Here is a 6,731-nt window from a genome sequence, read left to right on the forward strand (position 1 = left end):
AGACTCTTTGTTATTTGGTTGCAGGGTTGCTTGAGAGAGACCATCTTCATCCTACGCCTCCCACGGATTGATAAACCTTAGGTCATCCACTTGAGGGAAATTTGCTACTGTCCTACAAACCTCTGCACTTGGAGGCCCAACAACATCTACAAGAAGAAGGTTGTGTAGTAGACATCAAGCTCTTTTCTGGCGCCGTTGACGGGGAGGTTAGCACTTGAAGGTATATCTTTAGATCTTGCAATTGAATCTTTTTGTTTCTTATTTTATCACTAGTTTAGTCTATAAAACAAAATTATAAAAAAATGGAACTAAGGGTACCTCATATGCTTCATCTTTTTAATATCTATCATGGAAATAAGGATTCCAATAATTGTACTTAAGTGCTAGAGGAAGAATGCATTAGAATGTTCGGCAGTAAATCTTTGAATGATGAGCATGGTTGCAATGTTGTTAGTATGAATTCCCTGAATATCTATGATGCTAATGATATGCAAAGCCACAAGCTTGGGGAAGCTATGTTTAATGAAGATGATATTTGTAGTCTCCCAAGTTTTGATGTGCAAATTTATTATGATGAAAGCATGCCTCCTATCTATGATGATTATTGTGATGACACGTATGCTTTAAAGAATAATGATAACAATGAAACTTGCCATCTTGATTTCAATTTTCAATCCCATGATAGTTATTTTGTTGAGTTTGCTCCCACTACTATTCATGAGAAGAAATTCGATTATGTGGAGAGTAATAAAATTTATATGTTTGTAGATCATGAAAAGAATGCTTTATGTGATAGTTATATTGTTTAATTCATTCATGATGCTACTGAAAATTATTATGACGGAGGAACATATTCTTGTATGAACTGCAATAATATCAAGTTTCCTCTTTATGTGTTGAAAATCTTGAAGTTATGCTTGTTTTGCCTTCCTATGCTAGTTGATTATTGCTCCCATAAGTTGTTTGTTCACAAAATACCTATTCATAGGAAGTGGGTTAGACTTAAATGTGCTAGTCATATTCTTCAAGATGCTCTCTTTATGTTACAATTCTTATCTTTTATGTGAGCATCATTGAAATCATCATGCCTAGCTAGGGGCGTTAAACGATAGCGCTTGTTGGGAGGCAACCCAACTTTATTTTTGTCCCTTGATTTTTGCTCCTGTTTAGTGATAAATAATTTATCTAGCCTCTGTTATTATTGAGTTTTTATGTTTTAATTAGTGTTTGTGCCAAGTAGAACCATTGGGAAGACTCGGGGAAAGTCTTGTTGATCTTGCTGTAAAAAACAGAAACTTTAGCGCCCACGAGAATTGCTGCCATTTTTTATTGGAGAGTGCTATTTAGTTAATTGTTTTTGCAGATGATTAATAGATAATTTCCTCAGGTCCAGAAATTTATTTTAGAATTTTGGGGTTCCATAAGTATACGTTTGATCCATATTACTACAGACTGTTCTGTTTTTGACAGATTCTGTTTTCTATGTGTTGTTTACTTATTTTGATGAATCTATGGCTAGTAGAAGAGTTTATAAACCATAGAGAAGTTGGAATACAGTAGGTTGAACACCAATATAAATCAAGAATGAGTTCATTACAGTACCTTGAAGTGGTGTTTTGTTTTCTTTCGCTAATGGAGCTCACGAGATTTTCTATTTTGAGTTTTGTGTTGTGAAGTTTTCAAGTTTTGGGTAAAGATTCGATGGATTATGGAATAAGGAGTGGCAATAGCCTAAGCAAGGCACCCCAAGGAAATATTCAATTACAACCAAGATCCTAAACTTGGGGATGCCCCGGAAGGCATCCCCTCTTTCGTCTTCGTTCATCGGTAACTTTACTTGGAGCTATATTTTTATTTACCACATGATATGTGTTTTGCTTGGAGCGTCATTTTATTTTATTTTGCTTTGCTTGCTGTTTGAATAAAATACCAAGATCTGAAATTATTAAATGTTAGAGAGTCTTCATATAGTTGCACAATTATTCGACTACTCATTGATCTTCACTTATATCTTTCGGAGTAGTTTGTTGTTGCTCTAGTGCTTCACTTATATCTTTTTAGAGCGCGGTGGTGGTTTATTTTATAGAAATTAATGAACTCCCATGCTTCACTTATATCATTTTGAGAGTCTTTAGAACAGCATGGTAGTTTGCTTTGGTTATGAAACTAGTGCTAATATGATGGGCATCCAAGAGGGATATAATAAAAACTTTCATATAAAGTGCATTGAATACTATGAGAAGTTTGATACTTGATGATTGTTTTGAAATATGGAGATGGTGATATTAGAGTCATGCTAGTTGAGTAGTTGTGAATTTGATAAATACTTGTGTTGAAGTTTGTGATTCCTGTAGCATGCACGTATGGTGAACCGTTATGTGATGAAGTCGGAGCATGATTTATTTATTGATTGTCTTACTTATGAGTGGCGGTCGGGGACGAGCGATGGTCTTTCCCTACCAATCTATCCCCCTAGGAGCATGCGCGTTATACTTTGTTTCGATAACTAATATATTTTTTGTAATAAGTATGTGAGTTCTTTATGACTAATGTTGAGTCCATGGATTATACGCACTCTCACCCTTTCACCATTGCTAGCCTCTCTAGTATCGCGCAATTTTCGCCGGTACCATAAACCCACCATATACCTTCCTCAAAACAGCCACCATACCTACCTATTATGGTATTTCCATAGCCATTCCGAGATATATTTCCATGCAACTTTCCACCATTCCGCTTATTATGACACGCTCCATCATTGTCATATTGCTATGCATGATCATGTATTTGACATCGTATTTGTGGCAAAGCCACCGTTCATAATTCTTTCATACATGTCACTCATGAGTCATTCCACATCCCGGTACACCGCCGGAGGCATTCATATAGAGTCATATTTTGCTCTAAGTATCGAGTTGTAATTCTTGAGTTGTAAGTAAAAAGAAGTGTGATGATCATCATTATTAGAGCACTGTCCCATGTGAGGAAAGGATGATGGAGACTATGATTCCCCCACAAGTAGGGATGAGACTCCGGACTAAAAAAAGGCCATAAAAAAGAGGAGAAAAGGCCCAAATAAAAAAATGAGAGAAAAAGAGAGAATGGACAATGCTACTATCCTTTTACCACACTTGTGCTTCAAAGTAGCACCATGATCTTCATGATAGAGAGTCTCCTATGTTATCACTTTCATATACTAGTGGGAATTTTTCATTATAGAACTTGGCTTGTATATTCCAATGATGGGCTTCCTCAAAATGCCCTAGGTCTTCGTGAGCAAGCAAGTTGGATGCACACCCACTTAGTTCTTTTTGTTGAGCTTTCATATACTTATAGCTCTAGTGCATCCGTTGCATGGCAATCCCTACTCACTCACATTGATATCTATTAATGGGCATCTCCATAGCCCGTTGATACGCCTAGTTGATGTGAGACTATCTTCTCCCCTTTTGTCTTCTCCACAACCACCATTCTATTCCACATATAGTGCTATGTCAATGGCTCACGCTCATGTATTGCGTGAAAATATAAAAAGTTTGAGAACACCAAAGGTATGAAACAATTGCTTGGATTGTCATCGGGGTTGTGCATGATTTAAATACTTTGTGTGGTGAAGATGGAGCATAGCCAGACTATATGATTTTGTAGGGATAACTTTCTTTGGCCATGTTATTTTGAGAAGACATAATTGCTTAGTTAGTATGCTTGAAGTATTATTAATTCTATGGCAATATTAAACTTTTGTCTTCAATCTTATGGATCTGAATATTCTTGCCACAATAAAGATAATTACATGGATAAATATGTTAGGTAGCATTCCACATCAAAAATTCTATTTTTATCATTTACCTACTCGAGGACGAGCAGGAATTATGCTTGGGGATGTAGATAAGTCTCCAACGTATCTATAATTTTTGATTGTTCCATGCTATTATATTATCAACCTTGGATGTTTTATATGCAGTTATATGCTATTTTATATGATTTTTGGGACTAACCTATTAACCTAGAGCCCAGTGCCAGTTTCTGTTTTTCCTTGTTTTAGAGTATCGCAGAAAAGGAAAATCAAACGGAGTCCAATTGACCTGAAACTTCACGGAACTTATTTTTGGACCAGAAGAAGCCCACGGAGTATCGAAGATGGACCAGGAGAGTCCCGGGCTGCCCACGAGGGTGGGGGGCACGCCCACCCCCCTGGGCGCGCCCCCTGCCTCGTGGACAGCCCGGAGATCCACCGACGTACTTCTTCCTCCTATATATACCCATATACCCTAAAAACTTCAGGGAGCAGAGTAGATCGGGAGTTCCGCCGCCAGAAGCCTCCGTAGCCACCGAAAACCAATCTAGACCCGTTCCGACACCCTATCGGAGGGGGGAATCCCTCTGCGGTGGCCATCTTCATCATCCCAGCACTCTCCATGACGAGGAGGGAGTAGTTCACCCTTGGGGCTGAGGGTATGTACCAGTAGCTATGTGTTTGATCTCTCTCTCTCTCTCGTGTTCTTGAGGTGATACGATCTTGATGTATCGCGAGCTTTGCTATTATAGTTGGATCTTATGATGTTTCTCCCCCTCTACTCTCTTGTAATGGATTGAGTTTTCCCTTTGAAGTTATCTTATCGGATTGAGTCTAAGGATTTGAGAACACTTGATGTATGTCTTGTGTGGGATACCCGTGGTGACAATGCGGTATTCTGTTGATCCACTTGATGTATGTTTTGGTGATAAACCTGTGAGTTCCGCCCATGAACCTATGCATAGGGGTTGGCACACGTTTTCGTCTTGACTCTCCGGTAGAATATTTGGGGCACTCTTTGAAGTACTTTGTATTGGTTTGAATAGATGAATCTGAGATTGTGTGATGCATATCTATAATCATTCCCACGGATACTTGAGGTGACAATGGAGTATCTAGGTGACATTAGGGTTTTGGTTTATTTGTGTCTTTAGGTGTTATTCTACTACGAACTCTATGATAGATTGAACGGAAAGAATAGCTTCATGTTATTTTACTATGGACTCTTGAATAGATCGATCAGAAAGTATAACTTTGAGGTGGTTTCGTACCCTACCATAATCTCTTCGTTTGTTCTCCGCTATTAGTGACTTTGGAGTGACTCTTTGTTGCATGTTGAGGGATAGTTATATAATCCAATCATGTTATTATTGTTGAGAGAACTTGCACTAGTGAAAGTATGAACCCTAGGCCTTGTTTCAACGCATTGCAATATCATTTGTGCTCACTTTTATCATTAGTTACCTTGCTGTTTTTATATTTTCAGATTACAAAAACCTTTATCTACCATCCATATACCACTTGTATCACCGTCTCTTCGCCGAACTAGTGCACCTATGCAATTTACCATTTTATTGGGTGTGTTGGGGACACAAGAGAATCTTTGTTATTTGGTTGCAGGGTTGCTTGAGAGAGACCATCTTCATCCTACGCCTCCCACGGATTGATAAACCTTAGGTCATCCACTTGAGGGAAATTTGCTAATGTCCTACAAACCTCTGCACTTGGAGGCCCAACAACATCTACAGGAAGAAGGTTGTGTAGTAGACATCACGCGTTTCAAAAGTTACATTCTAACAAAGAATTGGCCCCGGTCCATACTGCCCACCTCGAAGGTGGCATCCTTCACTCCTAACAGGATGCCACCGGAATGGCCAATGCTCCCACTAGAAGGGAGCCAATGCCATGCAAAGAGGTGGGAGCTAAGGCGGTCAAGTTCTGGGAGGGAGAATTCCGTGCGCATGGTTTCTTGAATGCCGACAATGTCAATGTGTTCATCTCACATGTACTCAATGAGTTGGCGGTGGCGGCCATCATGGCCGAAGCCGCGGATGTTCCAGAAGAGGGCATGCATTACGCATCCATTGAGGGGCTGCTTAACCCCAGGACACGGGACGTGCTTTGGGCGCGGAGAGCGGTAGTCCGAGAATGGGTGCGGCCACAGAGCTCGGCGGTGATCGGGGGAAGGATGCCACCGGCCCTCCGAGGAGGTGGCGGGTTGGCATCCTCCGAAGCGGTCGACGGGGCAGGAGGCGAGAGAAAAGCTGTACGGGCCTCCGCAAGACTACCGTCGAGAATCTTGCGGGCCCTAATGGCCTCGATTTGGACTAAGGGGGGAACAACCTCCCCCCTGAAGATGATCGCGGAGTCTGTCGCGATCTTCGCAAGGTGACCAAGCGGAGCCGACTCAAGAGCAGAGAAGGAACAAGTAGACGCCAAGGGGGGACTGTCGGTGTACCTAGCTCCAGGTTCCGGGCAGCTACACGTAGCTCCACCCGCTCATGGATGGGCAGTGCCGAGCTTCCCTCGGGGCGTGCAGCGTCAAGCTGAGCGCTCCGGCGGGAGGCTTTCACCAGAGAGGAGCCTGACCGGCCGCGGTGGGAGTAGGCCGCGGACCGCGGAGGGGGAGGCTGGGCGGCCATGGGGGTGGTCACCCGGGTCTCCCCATCCGTGCCGAGGTCCGCCGCGGGAGGGGGCAGGAGAGCTGGCCCAGCGCAGCCGAGGAGCATCGGAGATGGAGTCGGAGTCGAACACGTCGGAGGCGGAGCAGGGGCGGTGATGAGCGGAGACCGAACCACCAGCGGCAACAGGGGCGGTGGCGGGCTCTCCACCGGAGGTGGCAGGACGGCCACGGGGGGTGCCGCCGAAGGGATGGCCGCAGCTGGGGTCGGCACGACAGCAACGAGGCTCGCCGCCGGTGGAGAGGCGCTGAAAG

This window comes from Triticum urartu, chromosome 5 (assembly GCF_003073215.2).
Source record: "Triticum urartu cultivar G1812 chromosome 5, Tu2.1, whole genome shotgun sequence".
Lineage (NCBI taxonomy): Eukaryota > Viridiplantae > Streptophyta > Magnoliopsida > Poales > Poaceae > Triticum > Triticum urartu.